At 41.7% G+C, this 15,607-nt stretch overlaps 2 long non-coding RNA genes across 2 annotated transcripts; both read left to right on the top strand.

The window, feature by feature from the left end:
• The first annotated feature begins 8,062 nt into the window (after positions 1-8,062).
• Positions 8,063-8,519, top strand: LOC117536209. The gene is made up of 3 exons (XR_004567521.1): positions 8,063-8,120; positions 8,218-8,307; positions 8,409-8,519. It is a non-coding gene; the product is annotated as an uncharacterized LOC117536209 (long non-coding RNA).
• Positions 8,520-8,594: 75 nt separating this feature from the next.
• LOC117536208 lies at positions 8,595-9,117 on the top strand. The gene is made up of 2 exons (XR_004567520.1): positions 8,595-8,833; positions 8,952-9,117. It is a non-coding gene; the product is annotated as an uncharacterized LOC117536208 (long non-coding RNA).
• The last annotated feature ends 6,490 nt before the right edge of the window (positions 9,118-15,607 follow it).

The raw sequence follows: 15,607 nt of genomic DNA, 5'->3' as shown, positions 1-15,607 counted from the left end.
TCATCAAATATAACTTATTCAACAACTAAATTCAATAACGTGCGTTAACCACTAGGCGGTGAGGGTTAAAAAACCAGTGGTGTAGTTAATAAAACATAATACTATCAAACATAATATTACTATTAACTTTATGTGAAATTAAAACAGAACAGTAAAGGAAAATACAGTTTCAGTCTCTCGATGTGAAGCTTATGCATTGTACCATGAACCTGTATAGACCTGTAACAGTCAACTGCATGACGAGTTGGAAAGGTAGTTCAGAAAATCAGTAATATCTTTAAAAACTACAAGTCCCTTTCTATCAGCTGTGCACCGTTATGGTGTAAATATAACCTATCTACCAATTGGATCAAATATAAAAGTCAGCCGAATTAATGTTGATACTGCAAGGAGACGTATTGTGTGAAAAGAAATGGAAGATGTTGTTTAATTGTTGATATATTTATGATTCATGTCACATATTCAGTTTTGGCGGCATTTCTTCCAGTTTGTCAAAAGGTCTTCTGATCAGGGGTCTATAAATAGAGAACTACGGCAGATGTGTAATATTTAATGCAGCCGAACCGTGTATTACAATGCCGTTATGTGCAGTGGCGTTTTCTTCCGGAGGCCAAGGGAAGCCAGGCTTCCCCTGTTTTTTCGGATTGTAGTTATAATTTAAATAAATAAATAAAAACACTTTGTTTTGTTTCGATAATTCTCCTTTGCTGTGTGTTGCTGCCGGCCCGTCCCTCCCCCATTCTCATTGAGTATTTTACAAAGAGTGAAACAAACAGCGGCCCTCTAGATGTTATGGTGAAACAGTAGATTGCACTCACTGTTGCGAGAGGAGGCCAGCCGAATCTGGCTTCCCTTGGTGAAAAAAAATGGAGGGATTGACCAATCAGATGAGGCCCACGTGATGCCCCTGCCAACCTGTGATTGGTCAGGGCCATGCCAAGGGAAGCCAGCCGCCTCTTGCTTCCCTTCAGAGGCGGCTGGCGATTTGATTGGACACTGCCATCCAATCAAATCACATCAGTTTTAATACTGTAACTGTCATCACCGCCGTTAGAAATTATCAAGCAAATTAAGCATTATGGAGGGTGGAGATTTGGCGTACTTAATCAAACATAACTTTACTAAACTTCCGCTACAGCAGCAACTACAAATTAAATCAGATGACAGGCCAATGCCCGCACTCGAGCTGTGTGTACACCAGTCTATGGTGTACATCAGTGGCGGCTGGTGGAAAATATTTTTGGTGGGGCTGTTGATATAGTGAGTAAAAAACATTTTTTTGGGAGAAATGACCCCTTAAATTAGGACTTCTGGTGATGTAATGGCGCGTTTCCAGTGCAGCGCGGAGCTCGCTTTAATGCTGCGTTCAGACCGGACGCGATGCGAATATTCGCTTCGCTCTAAATGCTCCTATCGCATCGCTCTCGTTGCTCGAGTTTCACCGCGGCTGCCAGCTGTGTTTACTCGCATCATTCAAACAAGACGCGCTGGCTCGGGAGCTACAACTACAACAAAATGAACATATTTTACCGTGATTAAATTGTAATACACGTTTCTAAATGATGCCGACGTAACAACATACTGATACCGGTTAGTAAAAACCATGAATTAATGCTTTGACAAGTCTGCAGACAGACGGCAGGCCAAAAACCTTTTAGAATGCTTGTTTTCTGAATGGAGCTTGGCTAAGCTAACGTTATATATGCTCCGACCGTCCACACTCACAACAACGGCCTATACAGACATAAATAAACCAGCGACTGTATTCTCCATGACACAGACAGTCTGTGGTTTGTACTTGTTTCACTTTTGTCTAGTTTCTGAACAGATCGTATCTGTCCCCGGCTGTTTGAAGAGCAAGCATGGGAAACAAAAGATAACATTTACCTGTTTGGGTGCGGACCGAGGTCCGGCGAATCCACCTGCACACCATTCTCATCCAACTACTACCGTCACCTTGGTCACTCACGAGTCTAAAAAGCAACTCACGTCAACGCACGTAAGCAACGTGGGCGCCAACGTGAGCGCCCTCGTGACCAAAATATTTGACGGCGCTGATTGGCTGAAATTATGTTTCGGCGGCACAGTTTACTATTGAGACTTTTGCAACGTGCTGTTTGCTGCTGTTTGGCTCGGGGGCTCCGCCCGGTAATGATAAACTAATGCCATGGGCAAGGCCAGGCAGGAAACATGTGACTTATCAGTAACTTTAGACATCGTAACACAATTTTAAACGAGATTTTATTGTAGATTATACATTTTACTGATATCAATTGTATGATATTTACCTTTAAATATTTTTTTAAATATATATTTTTTAAATTTAATATTTTTTAAAATATTTTTTGTTGTATGTGGGAAGAGGTGGGGCGGCGCCCCTAGCGCCCCTATGGGCCGGCCGCCACTGGTGTACATAGAGGAAAAAGGGAGAGAATCGGACGTTCAATGAGGACAGTAGTAGTAATGATACCCCTTCAATCACATTAGTATGCAAGAAAAGTGACAGGTGGTGTGACAGGTCACACCTCTCCCTACTTATGTTAATGAGCTAAGTCCCGCCTCCCTTTGTTCGCGGTGGATGTCCCACCTAGGTGTGAATTCACACGTAGGTGTGAGATCCTTTGATGTGAGGGGGTGAGGTACATCACACGTAGGTGTGAAATGCCCTCCTGTGTAGTGCCTTTGTTAGAGATCCTTTTGTGTCATGTGAAAAGCCCGGGGCTAGCGCTTTTGTTGTCTAATTCTTTGATGTGTTGATTAAGTCTCTTTGTGTTGTCTGGCCCCTTGTCCCCTCAGAGTTGTATAATTATGAAGTCTAATCTATGAGGTGTTATAGCAGGTATGTGTGACTTCACACTGGTGTGTTATAAGCCTCTGATGTTAATTTAGGTGTTGATTAAGTCTCTTTATGCTGTCTGGTCCCTGCCCCCTCAGAGTTGTATAATCTAATTATGAAGTCTAATCTATGAGGTGTTGTAAGCCTCTGATGTTAATTTAGGTGTCTCTTGAAGTTAGGTGAGACTGTCTACCAGCCCCCTCCTAGCCTCTCCCCCCTTCCGGGCTATGACGCAGGCAGATAGTGGGGGGGTGGAATTAGAAATATGCGCAAACTAAATAAAAAGACAGCAATTCCATTTACACACCTTTTCAAAAAAGAAAAATGGCCAAGAGACGCCTCGAATGGGGGTTAATCAGTCAGCTTACCGCATCCGTCCGGAGCGTCAGTCAAACGAATGCAGCAGCAGCAATGCGGGGGTCTCTGTGCACAAACTTATCTCGCGCCCCCTTTTGGTCATGCGCGTTCATGTGTGTTGGAGGAGGGGCTCTGTGAGGAAGTGGCAGATTTTCCCCGGTTTGACTGCAAATTCTCCAAATTATCTAACCCTTACCTTAAAGAACAATTCACACACACACAACACACACAACACACACACACCAAACACACACACAAACACACAACACAACAACACACACACACACAACACACACACACACACACACAACACACACACACACACACACACACACACACAACACACCACACACACACACACCACACAACACACACACACACACACACACACACAACCAGATGTGGGGGGTTGAGATAGCCGGGGTGTAAATGTTAATTAAGACACTCTCTGTGAGAGGAATGAAGTTAGGTGAGACTGTCTACCAGCCCCCTCCTAGCCTCTCCCCCCTTCCGGGCTATGACACAGGCAGATAGTGGGGGGTGGAATTAGGTAGAAATATGCGCAAATTAAATAAAAACAGCCATTAATTTTCACTCACCAAGACATCTAAAACATTATTGTCCTCTCTAGATTTGATTCAGGGTCTGTTTTTAAATGGGGTGTGCTGGCTAAGGATGTTTTCTTTTCAAGTTTTTGTGAAACTGTTAAAGAAGTATCTGTTTTTGCAAAGAGGTTATTTTCAAAAGATCTTATTTAGGTTTTAATAGTGATACCTAATGATATTCTCTTTTAGTTGTATGGATTTGTGAACTAATGTGTAATTACTTTTATTAACTATAAGAAAAGTCTCTCTGAAGACGGAAATAATAAAACAAATTAAAAACATGATATTGTCTTTTTAATCATTATTTTACACCACTGTAAGGAAACTCCATATGAGATGGTAATATCAGAACTCTGCTGTATCCATAAAAGAGAAGTTTTCTAAATGTGTTTTCTACTCCATTTCACTCCATGACGGCTCCAGGGTGGCTGATCAGAACAAAATAAAGGCTGTAAACTAGGGGTGTAACGGTATCCTTATTCGTCCCGTACAGGGGCGGATCTACCGGGGTGGCATGGGGTGGCAACTGCCACCCTAAACAATAGCCTTGCCACCCCAGCTGCCACCCCAGTTGGCATCTTTGTTTTGAAAGAAAAGTTGTGGCTCATCGGACATTTATGAGAGAAAGTCTCTAATGTCCGAGTGCAAGTGAATGCAGCACAAGATGCACGTCATGTAACCCCCTCCCCCGGTCCTGGCGCGAGAGTGGAAATATGATTGGTGGCGAATTCACTTGAACGGGGGAACGGCGCAAAACGAGAAGCCTTTCGGACCCAAGCACTGAAGGAATGAGGTTTGCGGTCTACACTGACAGAGAAGAGACAGTCAGTTTGGCTGTACTCAGCATTGAATCAAAACGCAATACAGCTGTTGATCTTAATAAGTTTGTGAGGCGTTTTGCTGAACAAAATAGTAATCGCCGCATTCAGCTGTAATAGACATGCCAACTTGATGCTCTGCTCACGGATGACTCGATGAGAATAACAAACTGTTAAGATGATGACCTTGTATGCGTGTATATATTTTTTTCTTTGAGGGGGTCTGCCCCCAAAAAACAGTTTTAAGTCCTGAGAAAGTAAAATAAGACGGTGTGTAAAACTACACTGCCCAGACAACAGAAAGTAACCACTTTGATTTAACTAGGCCAGTAGGTAAGGACCTTCCACTGGATCATAACTGCAGCGATGTTTTAGCTGAATACACGTTTTTTAACCCTAACTGATGCAGTTAGTCACTTCTTTAATGTTTGTTCTTTCTGATGTAAAGTCAAGGTTGTAACTGTATATCAATAATGATATAATTACTTGTTTTTCAAATTTGAAGGAGGGTGAGTAAGCATCTTGATGAACATTCATCATTAACTCCTCCAAAAAATATAGTTTATTCAATAATAAATGAATATGTGAATCATAACAGTTCTTCACTATATCTGTAAAGCGTCTTTGAGCACCTGTAAAAACGCTAACAAATTAAATCTATTATTATTATTATTATTATTTATTAACAGTGCAATCACTGTTAATAAATAATAATAATAATAGATTTAATTTGTTCCTAACAGCTGATAGGAATAATATGATTGTTAATAGTATCATATTCATTCAGACAAACATCGATGAGACAGTTAATTAATGTACTTATTGCAGCAGTCTGCATAGATTTGGTACCCCTGCTGGTCTAAGAGTGAAACAAACTCATTCAGTTATTGTTCAGTTAAAATTCATTAAATTACGTCTGCCACCTTATAAGGCTTTACTGATGTGCCACAATAATATCACCTATGTGATTGAGTTAAAATATTAATATTGTGGCTTTCCAAGTTAACATTGATTGTAGGGGTGTAACGGTTCACAGACATTTCGGTTCGGTACGTACCTCGGTTTTTAGGTCACAGTTCGGTTCGTTACGTTTTCGGTAAAGCAGAACAAATTATCACAAAACATTAAAAAAAAAAGTTTAATTAGTGTTAAACTGTGACTAATGGATTCAAATAAATACAAAATATAGTAAAATAAACATTAAGGTGCAGCATTTCAATGAACTGAAATAATCTGTATTTGGACTGTACTAGTACCTAAGCAGCCAGCTTGACATTAGGACTTGCTTGTCATTGTATTTCCATGTTGTTTAAAGAAAGATGAACTTGTCCACATTGCTTGCTGAAATGGCAGATCTGCTGGCACTAACAATGTCTCCTGCTGTGGAGAACACCCTCTCGCTAGGGACAGTGGCAGCAGATAAAGGATATTTGGCGTTTGTAATAGCTTTGGCTCGGTCTGAACTTTTTGCGAGTGGTGGAGGCTTAAATGCTAGTGGGAGTTGGGTTTGCACTTCAGTCTTTTTTCTTTTGGTACCGGTGATATTCACATTCCGGTGATGCCTTTTCAAATGAGTGTGATGTATTGCCAGCCGCGTAACCAATGTTAGTTGAACAATGCCGACAAACAGCTTTGGTTCGGTCCACCTGTCTTTGTCCGTCATCCTTGTACGTAACTGCGAAACCAAAATGTTCCCAAACCGGAGACTTCAAAGATGCGGGAGGATTTTCAGCTCAACTTTATCTGCGTTCGCCATTTCGACAGTTCCTCAAATTACTGACTACATTTGAACGCATCCCTGTGACCAGCTCTCATAGCATGCCTCTCGTCCAATGAAATGACTTGGTCGCTCTATGATATATACCTGAGATTACTTCCAGAAAGTTGTTCATGTTCTCAATTTTTTACGTTTAACGCTATATTCGTTCGGTACACACGTGTACCGAACCGAAGGGCCCGTACAGAATAATTTCAGTACTGGTACGTGTACCGTTACACCCATAATTGATTGATATGATTGCGATTTAAATCAACATATACTTCTGTCAGGGGATGCCACCCCTCAAAATCTCCTGCCACCCTCTTGCCACCCCATGAATATTTGTCTAGATCCGCCCCTGGTCCCGTACCGTCACGGTTCGGACGTCACGGTTCGGCACACGCAGTCACACGACGAATACGCCTTTTTTTTATGAGTGGGAAAAAAGTGTCATTCAGGGCAGTATCCACTACATTATATATAATCCAGGGGGCGGTATTGCGCCTAAAAGCTGTTTGCCAGCCGCCCTTAAACAACAAATGAAGAACAAGAAGAAACACAACAACAAAACGAACAAAATACAAGAAGAAGAAAAGTTAGTATGGTGATTTCAGATAACACAGGAGCTAGAACCCACCTGCTTCTTTTAAATCAGCTGTGTGGGAACATTTCGGGTTCCCTGTGGACTACAATAACGATGGAGTGTACGAGTGGTGGATTGGACGAGGACGGTGTGTCGCCGTTGTTCTACAGTGGTGCGGTATGCTAATGGTAACACACGCCAAACATGCTAAATCATATCAGAAGGCATCACCCAGATTGGCCAATCACCGGAGCCCGGCCAAAGACAACAGCAGTTCAACAGCTGATCCCCGCTGTTTTTATAAACCAATAGACATGAAAGCCGTGAGACCAAAATAAATAACGGAAGCTTTTGGCATATGTTTTTCAACGACTTTGCGCTCTTGAAACACTTTCTTATTATTTATGATGTCATATTTTCAAGACATTCTTTTAGTTTTACAGCTTGATGAAACCTTTTGTTTGACATCAGCCATTATAGATAATATGGCCATCTGAGTGTACTGTGTATGGTTTGCTTTTAACTGTTTAATACAGTTCATTATTCAAAAAAGAGTTATTTATTTTTAAACTGAAACTTGCACTACTGTTCAATCATAAATAACAACAAACCTGGAATTATGCATTTGGGACTTTTTTTTGCTTTTTCTTGTTGTACCGAACCGTGACCTCCAAACCGAGGTACGAACCTAACCGTGACTTCTGTGAACCGTTACACCCCTACTGTAAACACTTAAAATACTCCATCAACAGTCTGAAGGTAAATTTAAATCATTTCTGGGGGGGCAGAAAGACGCATAATTACCTGGATAAAAGGACTCATCGATTGGTCAGTTTCTTTTTGAGGGGTGACAAGGCTCTGTTATTTGATGGTCTATATAAGATGACAACATATTTACAGTTAGAGAAAAACAAGGGATGAATTACCCTGCCATTCCAGCTCAGCGCTTTATTGACCTGGACGCCATCACAAGCCAGTACTTATTTTATAATATCATGTATTTATTAAATGTTGTTTATATATATATATATATATATATATATATATATATATATAGTATATTATTAGATACTTAAAAAACATTATGTCCTTCTGTTTGCAGTAGAGATCCTGTGTGCTGGAAATCCTAATGTGTGGGGTCATGGGGTTATTGAAATACTAGGTGAGTTTCTTTTTACTTCTTTTTAAACATGTTTTTAATTAGAAAAGTATAGAGCAATATGGTGTGGATTATAATCAAATCTTTCTGTGTCTCTCAGCTCAGGATACTCTGAGTCAGCTAAGGCCAATAGTATTGGAATGAATATGCTCTGTACTTGGAGCCTACCTTAATTCACCCCCTGTGGAAAGTGAGTATATTTAAACTGATTGTATTTTTATTTTGAAATCAAATAAGGTTTTTATGTGCAAAGTATCCCGAATAACGGTTTTTACTCTTTTGTTTTTAAAGGTGACAAAGTCTATAGCACAGACAGAGGATCTGTGTATCAAAACTTTTTCCCCGAGGAGTTCATACACAACCCACCCTTTGAGGTAACTGCAGACCCCTGGGGGCCAGCCGCGCCTCCCCGGGACTCAGATAACCAGACAGGACACCCCCCTTTTCAACGCTACCCCCGCAGCAGCAGCAGCAGCAGCAGCCTATATCTGAAACCTTCCTACAAATTCCACCAGAACTGCAGGCCAATTTTGACACTTGCAGTGCCTATCTGGACGACTTTGAGTTGCATCCTGTTCAAGACACACTCCTAACGAGTCAGACAGACTCACCCCCTAATCCTCGGGTCGAGGGTGAATCATCAGCACAGAATATTCGAGAGATCCAAGCCGGTATATCACTCGTCACAGACCCCCTCCTGACGAGATATCACCCCGGTAAATTAGTTTTATGGTTATTTTACAAGATGTTTGATAAATGAATAGTGTTAAATGTGTAATCATGTGTTTTTTCAAAATACTTATCCTTCTTTTTCTCTATCTTTTTTCTGTATAGATCAGTCAAGCTATTATCAAGGTGACCAACACTGCTGCTACTGCCATCTTTATGGACACACCCACTGAGGGTCTCATGTAAAATGATGCCGATGTAACCGACCGGTATGTTTCTTCAGCTGTGACAAATGTATTTCTGATTTTTGTTTCATAAACGGTCAAACATGGATGATTTAGCAGATAGAGAATTTTCTTTTCTTCAGTCTATAAACGACATAAATGAACTAAGCAGTGATGAGGAATTCGTGTATGGAGATATGTCATTTCCTCAGTGTTCGGACAATATCAATGAGTTAAACGACGAAGAACTTCCAATCTCATCACAAACAAACTCAAGCCATCCCCCCACCTTAGATAGTGCTTTGGAATGGGTATTGGGATACTACCAAAGCGCCAGGTCTCGGGCTTTTAAATCAGCTCGCAGACGGAGTAAGCCATCTGAATGGTGTAAATAGAATAGCTTCAACCATTACAGAAGCACCAGTTTCCAGCGTGCAAAGTGACTCAGAATCACTAGTTTGCTCCATGCAAAGTAGCGGACATGTTGATCAGAATGACACCCCGAATGCTGCTGAATCACCGGGCCCCCTGTCACAGCATGGAGGAGGCACTAACCGAAATGCTACACCAAGTGTTTTATCTCGACCTGTATTCCATAACACAGAACTGCGTCAGTCTCTAATCCTACCCCCTCATAATAACGACGAAGCAGACTTTACATCCTATTATGGGGTTCTGATGAACAATGTACAGGATATGGTAAATTATGCTTTTTCACAGGCAGAGAGGGAAGATATTGTTCAGATTGAACTCCGGGGAGAGCAGCTTCAAGCTAATGTGTCCGCCATTTTGAATGCTAATGATGATAATCTAGCTGATTTTGAGGAGGCCCTATTCAATGCTGTACAGTCAAATTTGGAGGTAATGGCAGACAGTAACCTCGAGTTAGTAGTGCAAATTGTACAATCCCCCCGTGGCGGTACTAAACGATTGGCTAGTAAAATGTTGGACAATGAGATAGTTAAAAAGAAGAGGCGTTTTCTGTACGTGGTACAGAATCCGTCCAACCAGCTGTGTTTTGCTATTAATTTAGCACTGTTGTTACACGACAACCTCACTGATAATGAAAGTGTTGAACGCGGTAAAGAAATTCAGAGGATGGTGGGTTTGACAGATCAGACAGCTGTGACATTCAGCGACATTGTTAAATTCGAAGACAGCTTAAAATGCAAGATTGTGGTATTTTTCAGAGGCGATGAAGATCGTACTCACTGTAAATTCCAGACAGAGGGTCCCAAACGAGACAAAACTGTGTTTTTGTTTCTCTTCAAAAACCACTACTATGGGATTAAAAACTTGAAGGGGTTTTTAGGCAAAAGTACATAGACTCACTGTCTTATCTCTCTATGCGTTTAGCAGCAATGCCAAAAGCTTTGGGATTTGAAGATAAAATCAAGGGATACTTCCCACACAGTTTCAGCTCTAAGGCTAATCTGAGTTATATCGGACCTTACCCCCCAGCACACTGTTATGGGATCGAACGCATGACAACTGATGAAAAAAGTGACTTTTTCACCTGGTATGAGACGGTACGCACGGGTACTTTTGACTTTCAAAAGCAGGCACAGCTTTACTGTAAAAACGATGTGGACATTCTTGCCCAGGGAGCCACTTTATTTCAGAAAGGGTTTCTCGCAGAGACAGGAGTTGAACCTTTTAGTCGTGCGACCATAGCTTCTGCGTGTATGAAAGTTTTTACCACCAACTTTCTATCACCCAAAACCTTGGCAATTCCCCCACCCGATGACTATCGCTATGAAAACAAGACGTACTCTGACGCAGGTGTTCAGTGGCTAGAGTGGATAGCCCAAACAGAAGGTATATTTATTCAACATGCGTTGAACGAAGGAGAAAAACGAGTGGGACGTTTTGTCGTGGATGGTTTCGCCGAAGTAGCCGGGGGCAAGATTGTCTGGGAATTTCTTGGTTGCTTCTATCACGGGTGTCCATCTTGTTACAAGGGCCATGAGAAAAACCCCTTGACAGGTGGCACATTTGAGCAGCTCCATGCTGCTAGTGAGGAAAAGCTGCATGAGCTACAGTCTATTCACGGGGCCAAAGTGATCGTTATGCGTGAGCATACATGGGTTGAGATGAAAAAATCCAACCAAGATTTACAGGCTTTCCTCAGGGAATACAAAGCGCCAGAGCCATTGACCCCCCGCGATGCTCTATACGGAGGGAGGACATGTGCTGTAAAGCTGAGGCACACGACATCGGCAGATGAATTGGTTCATTATTGTGACTTCACTTCACTCTACCCTTTTGTAAACTGTACAGGCTTATATCCCCTTGGACACCCCCAGCTCATATTCCGAGATTTCAAAGACCCTCACAGTTATTTTGGATTAATCAGAGCCACAGTGGACCCCCCCAGGGGTCTTTACTTTCCTGTCCTGCCCCACCGAACTGCGGGGGGTAAGCTAGTGTTCACCCTATGCCGTACATGCGCTGAGTTTAACAACCAACAGGGGCCCTGCATGCACAGCAAAGAGGAAAGAGCATTAACAGGAGTTTGGGTGACCACAGAATTCACCAAAGCCCTGGACATGGGCTACAAGATGACTCAGATCACAGAGGTGTGGCATTTTGAGAAGAAAAGTGACAGCATTTTTGTAGACTATATACACACATTTTTGAAGGGTAAACAAGAAGCATCAGGCTACCCTTCAGAGGCCACAGATGATGAGAGCAGACAAAAGTATGTGGCAGACTATCATGCTAAGCAGGGTATCTTGCTGGATGCAGTTAAAATCAAATCAAATCCAGCCAAAAGACAAGTGGCAAAACTATGTCTCAACAGTTTCTGGGGTAAATTTGCCCAGAGAAGCAATCTGACTCAGACTAAGATTGTGACCAAAACAGAAGAATTTCTTAACCTCTTGTTTTCAGCTAAACATAAGGTTAAGTATTTCTCATTCCTCAACGACAGAACGGCTCTTGTTCAGTGGTGCTACGGTGAAAAATGCTACTCTCCCCCCAACAAGGTAGATAACATATTCATTGCAGCATTTACCACTGCGTATGCCAGGCTGAAACTGTACAGTGAATTGGAGAAATTACAGCACAGAGTCTTCTACTATGACACAGACAGTATCATATATGTGACGAGACCGGGTGAGACTCCACTGCCCATGGGGGTTTATCTGGGGGATCTGACAGACGAACTGGGGGGCGACACGATTGCAGAGTTTGTTTCAGCAGGCCCTAAAAGTTATGCCTATCAGACCAAAAATCAGAAAAAGGTGGTGATGCGTGTGAAAGGGATTACACAAACGCACGAATGTTGTGAACGAGTGAACTTTGACAGTCTGACAGATCTGGTGGAAGGCTACGTTCAAAACTCTGAGAGGGGGAGGTGTCTTCAGGCCCCACAACACAACATTGCACAGAGTAAAAAGGGGTTCGTTTTGAGAAATGTGTCATTCACCAAAAAGTTCCGAGTTGTGTTTGATAAGAGACGTCTGCTAGACGGAGGAAATACTTTGCCTTTTGGGTATTGAGACAAAATGTTTTCACCCCGTCAAATTGATTTTGAGCCCCGACTACGAGTTCCTTTTTCTTGTTTAGTCGTGGGCCCCAGTGGGTGCGGGAAAACTTTTTTTGTCAAGAATGTATTGCAAAATTGTATTCATGTAATGGATGTACAGCCTCAAAATATTGTGTGGATTTATACTTCTTTCCAGCCCATGTATGCTGAACTGCAGGAAAATAATAAAAATATAAAGTTCATCAAAGATTTGCCTGAATCATTTCAAGATGAATCTCTATTTCCTCCTGATCAAAGTCATTTGATTATATTGGACGATGTTATATTTCAGGCCTCGGAGCATCCTGAAGTAGTCAGACTTTTCACCCGATACCGTCATCACAGAAATATGAGTGTTATCATGCTTACCCAAAATGTTTTTCATCAGGGGAAAAACAGTCGTACCATTAGTTTGAATACTAATTACATGGTCTTGTTTAAAAACCCCAGAGACAGATTACAGATGAACATACTTGCTCAACAAATACACCCGGGTAATAAATCATTTTGCCTACAAAGTTTTGAAGACGCTACAACGGAACCTCACGGTTATTTAATCGTAGACATGACCCCCAGCTGTCCAGACATCTACAGACTTAGATCGGGAGCACTACCTAATCAGTGGCCAGTTGTTTATGTACCAAAAACGAAAATTTGAAACAGTATGTCGGCCCGTTTAAAAAGAAACATGCCTCTGCTGAAGGCTTTGTGTAACGCAAAGGCATCGAGGCGCAAGGATATTCTCAAGAACTGCTCCACGGATTTTCTTCAATCACTCTGTGAGCTGTCTCTAAATCTTTTAAAGGGTAACATTCCACTATCAGGCGCTCAGTATAAGAAGCTCAAGAAACAAAAGAACATTTTCAAACTCTTGGCCGATAAAAAGACCAACTTAAAAACTAAATTCACGGCCTTAAGAAAACAATCTGGAGGTTTTCTTTTACCGCTGCTTGGTGCTGTGATCCCCATATTAGGACAACTTCTAGGAGGGCTCACTCGATCATGAGTCAAAATATGTTTTTGTTATCACCTCACCAGTTTAATCAGCTCAATCAGACTGGTGTAACTACCCCCCATAGTAAGGAAACATGAGAAGCACTGCCGAAGATGTTCTGGATGAAAAAATGAGAGCAGTGTTAAACGAAACAGGATTACCCCCTTATGAAAAAATAAGAAAATACAACACCTTGCTACAGAGATATCTCACCTTACTCAAACAAGACGGGAAAGAGGAACGCCATATTACTTTAACTCTACCCGAAGACAGCGGGTTGGTAAAAGGAGAAGAAAAGGATGGCGCGTCCGATGATAAAATAAAGAATGAGGTACTTCATAATATTCCTGCGCGCAGCCGTAAGAATGCCGAGCACATTATGAGTAAATTAATCACTAGTACAGCTGGATGGACACCCGCGGGGGGAATTTGTAGAAAAAGGGACAGCTGTAAAAGGATCACACATGTTAGATTTATTTAAACATTTATCCTGTTCGTATAAATCAAATGCCCGGGAACCTAAAGGCTGGCGGGGTTTTTTAAATAGTCTGAATGAGCTCAACATTCCTTTATCAGCTTTTCAAAACCTGCACGCTCGTGAACAATATCGTATAATCAAAGAGGGCGAGCCAAATGGAGAAAATATACCCCAAAAAAGAAGAAGAAGAAGGATTACTAAATCATCTCCTACGACCCCCCGATGGGGGGTGGTAGGGGGGCCAGACACCACAGAGGGGGGAGAACCTCTGAGTGCCCTGTTTAAGAAGAAAAGGATAAGGCAAGACAGAATATTATGTCCAAGATGGCTACATTTAACCCCTTAAAGTTGTATTATATATTTTATTCTCCTAATAAAAGACAGTCACCTGAATTAATTTTGTCTTCAGACCTTTTTTATTTCTACATTTTATAACAATCTTTAAACATTTGTAGAGAACAAACACTGTGATTAAAATGAGTGTCTTTATGACGTCTCTCACACCTTTGGTATTTTTTCACAAAATTCGTTACAGCAGTATCATTTTTTACCACATCATCGTGATACAGAGATAACACATTTTCGTAAGACAACCCGGACGCTCTTTTGCATAGATAAAAAACACAGTGCTGACCACAGGCTGTAGACATGACATTCTGAAGTTGCCGGTTATGGTATAAAATAGTGTCACACTGTGTTTCTAGAAATTGCAGGATGCTTTTCGGATAATGACTAAAATCAGGGGGGAAATCTGAAAGAATAAAAAAAAGTTCCTTCCCCTTCCTCTAAAGTCACTGCTAGCCAGTGTTCTCCGGGCATGTGGGAGGGGTGGGTGTTTACAATCATGTATACAGGGCATCTAAATAATTGTTTTACTCGGGGTAGCTGATCTGAGGCCCACACCCCACCGAAAGAGTCCCCCACCATGTGACGCATGAGACTGGCCAATTGGTGGTTATTCATGTTTGTACTCTTCTTAGTAATAATCTACCAACACTTGACGTTTTGAATTAATCTCCAGAATCGAATCAAAACAAGAATATACGATTAAAGTGGTAGTCTGTGGCAGCGGTACTCTGAACCAGGGGCGGACTGGGACTAAAATTCAGCCCTAGAAACTGACCCAGTCCGGCCACATGAAACGTCAAATGTTAGAAATCCGCTGTTTATTATTTAAAGTTTTATGTCCGATTCCCTCCTTTTTCCCTCTCTGTACACAGCTCCAGTTTGGGCATTGGCCTGTCATCAGATTTCATTTTTAGTTGCTGCTGTGTAGCGGAAGTTTAGTAAAATTATGTTTGATGAAATACTCCAAATCTCTACCCTCCATAATTGCAATTGCTTCAGTTGCTTGCTACTTTTTGTGATGACAGACGGTACGAACTGAAGTTGATGCGATTTGATTGGATTGTCAGGCATGATGTTAGCCTCATCTGATTGGTCAATCCCTCAATTTATTTTCACCAAGGGAAGCCAATTTCGGCTAGCCTCCTCTCGCAACAGAGTGCAATCTACTGTTTCATCATAACATCTAGAGGGGCGCTGTTTCACTCTTTGTAAAAATACTCAATGAGAATGGGGAAGAGACGGGCCGGC

Source organism: Gymnodraco acuticeps, unplaced genomic scaffold, assembly GCF_902827175.1.
Source record: "Gymnodraco acuticeps unplaced genomic scaffold, fGymAcu1.1, whole genome shotgun sequence".
NCBI classification, from domain to species: Eukaryota; Metazoa; Chordata; class Actinopteri; order Perciformes; family Bathydraconidae; genus Gymnodraco; species Gymnodraco acuticeps.
This window is presented reverse-complemented; position numbering and strand designations above follow the sequence as displayed.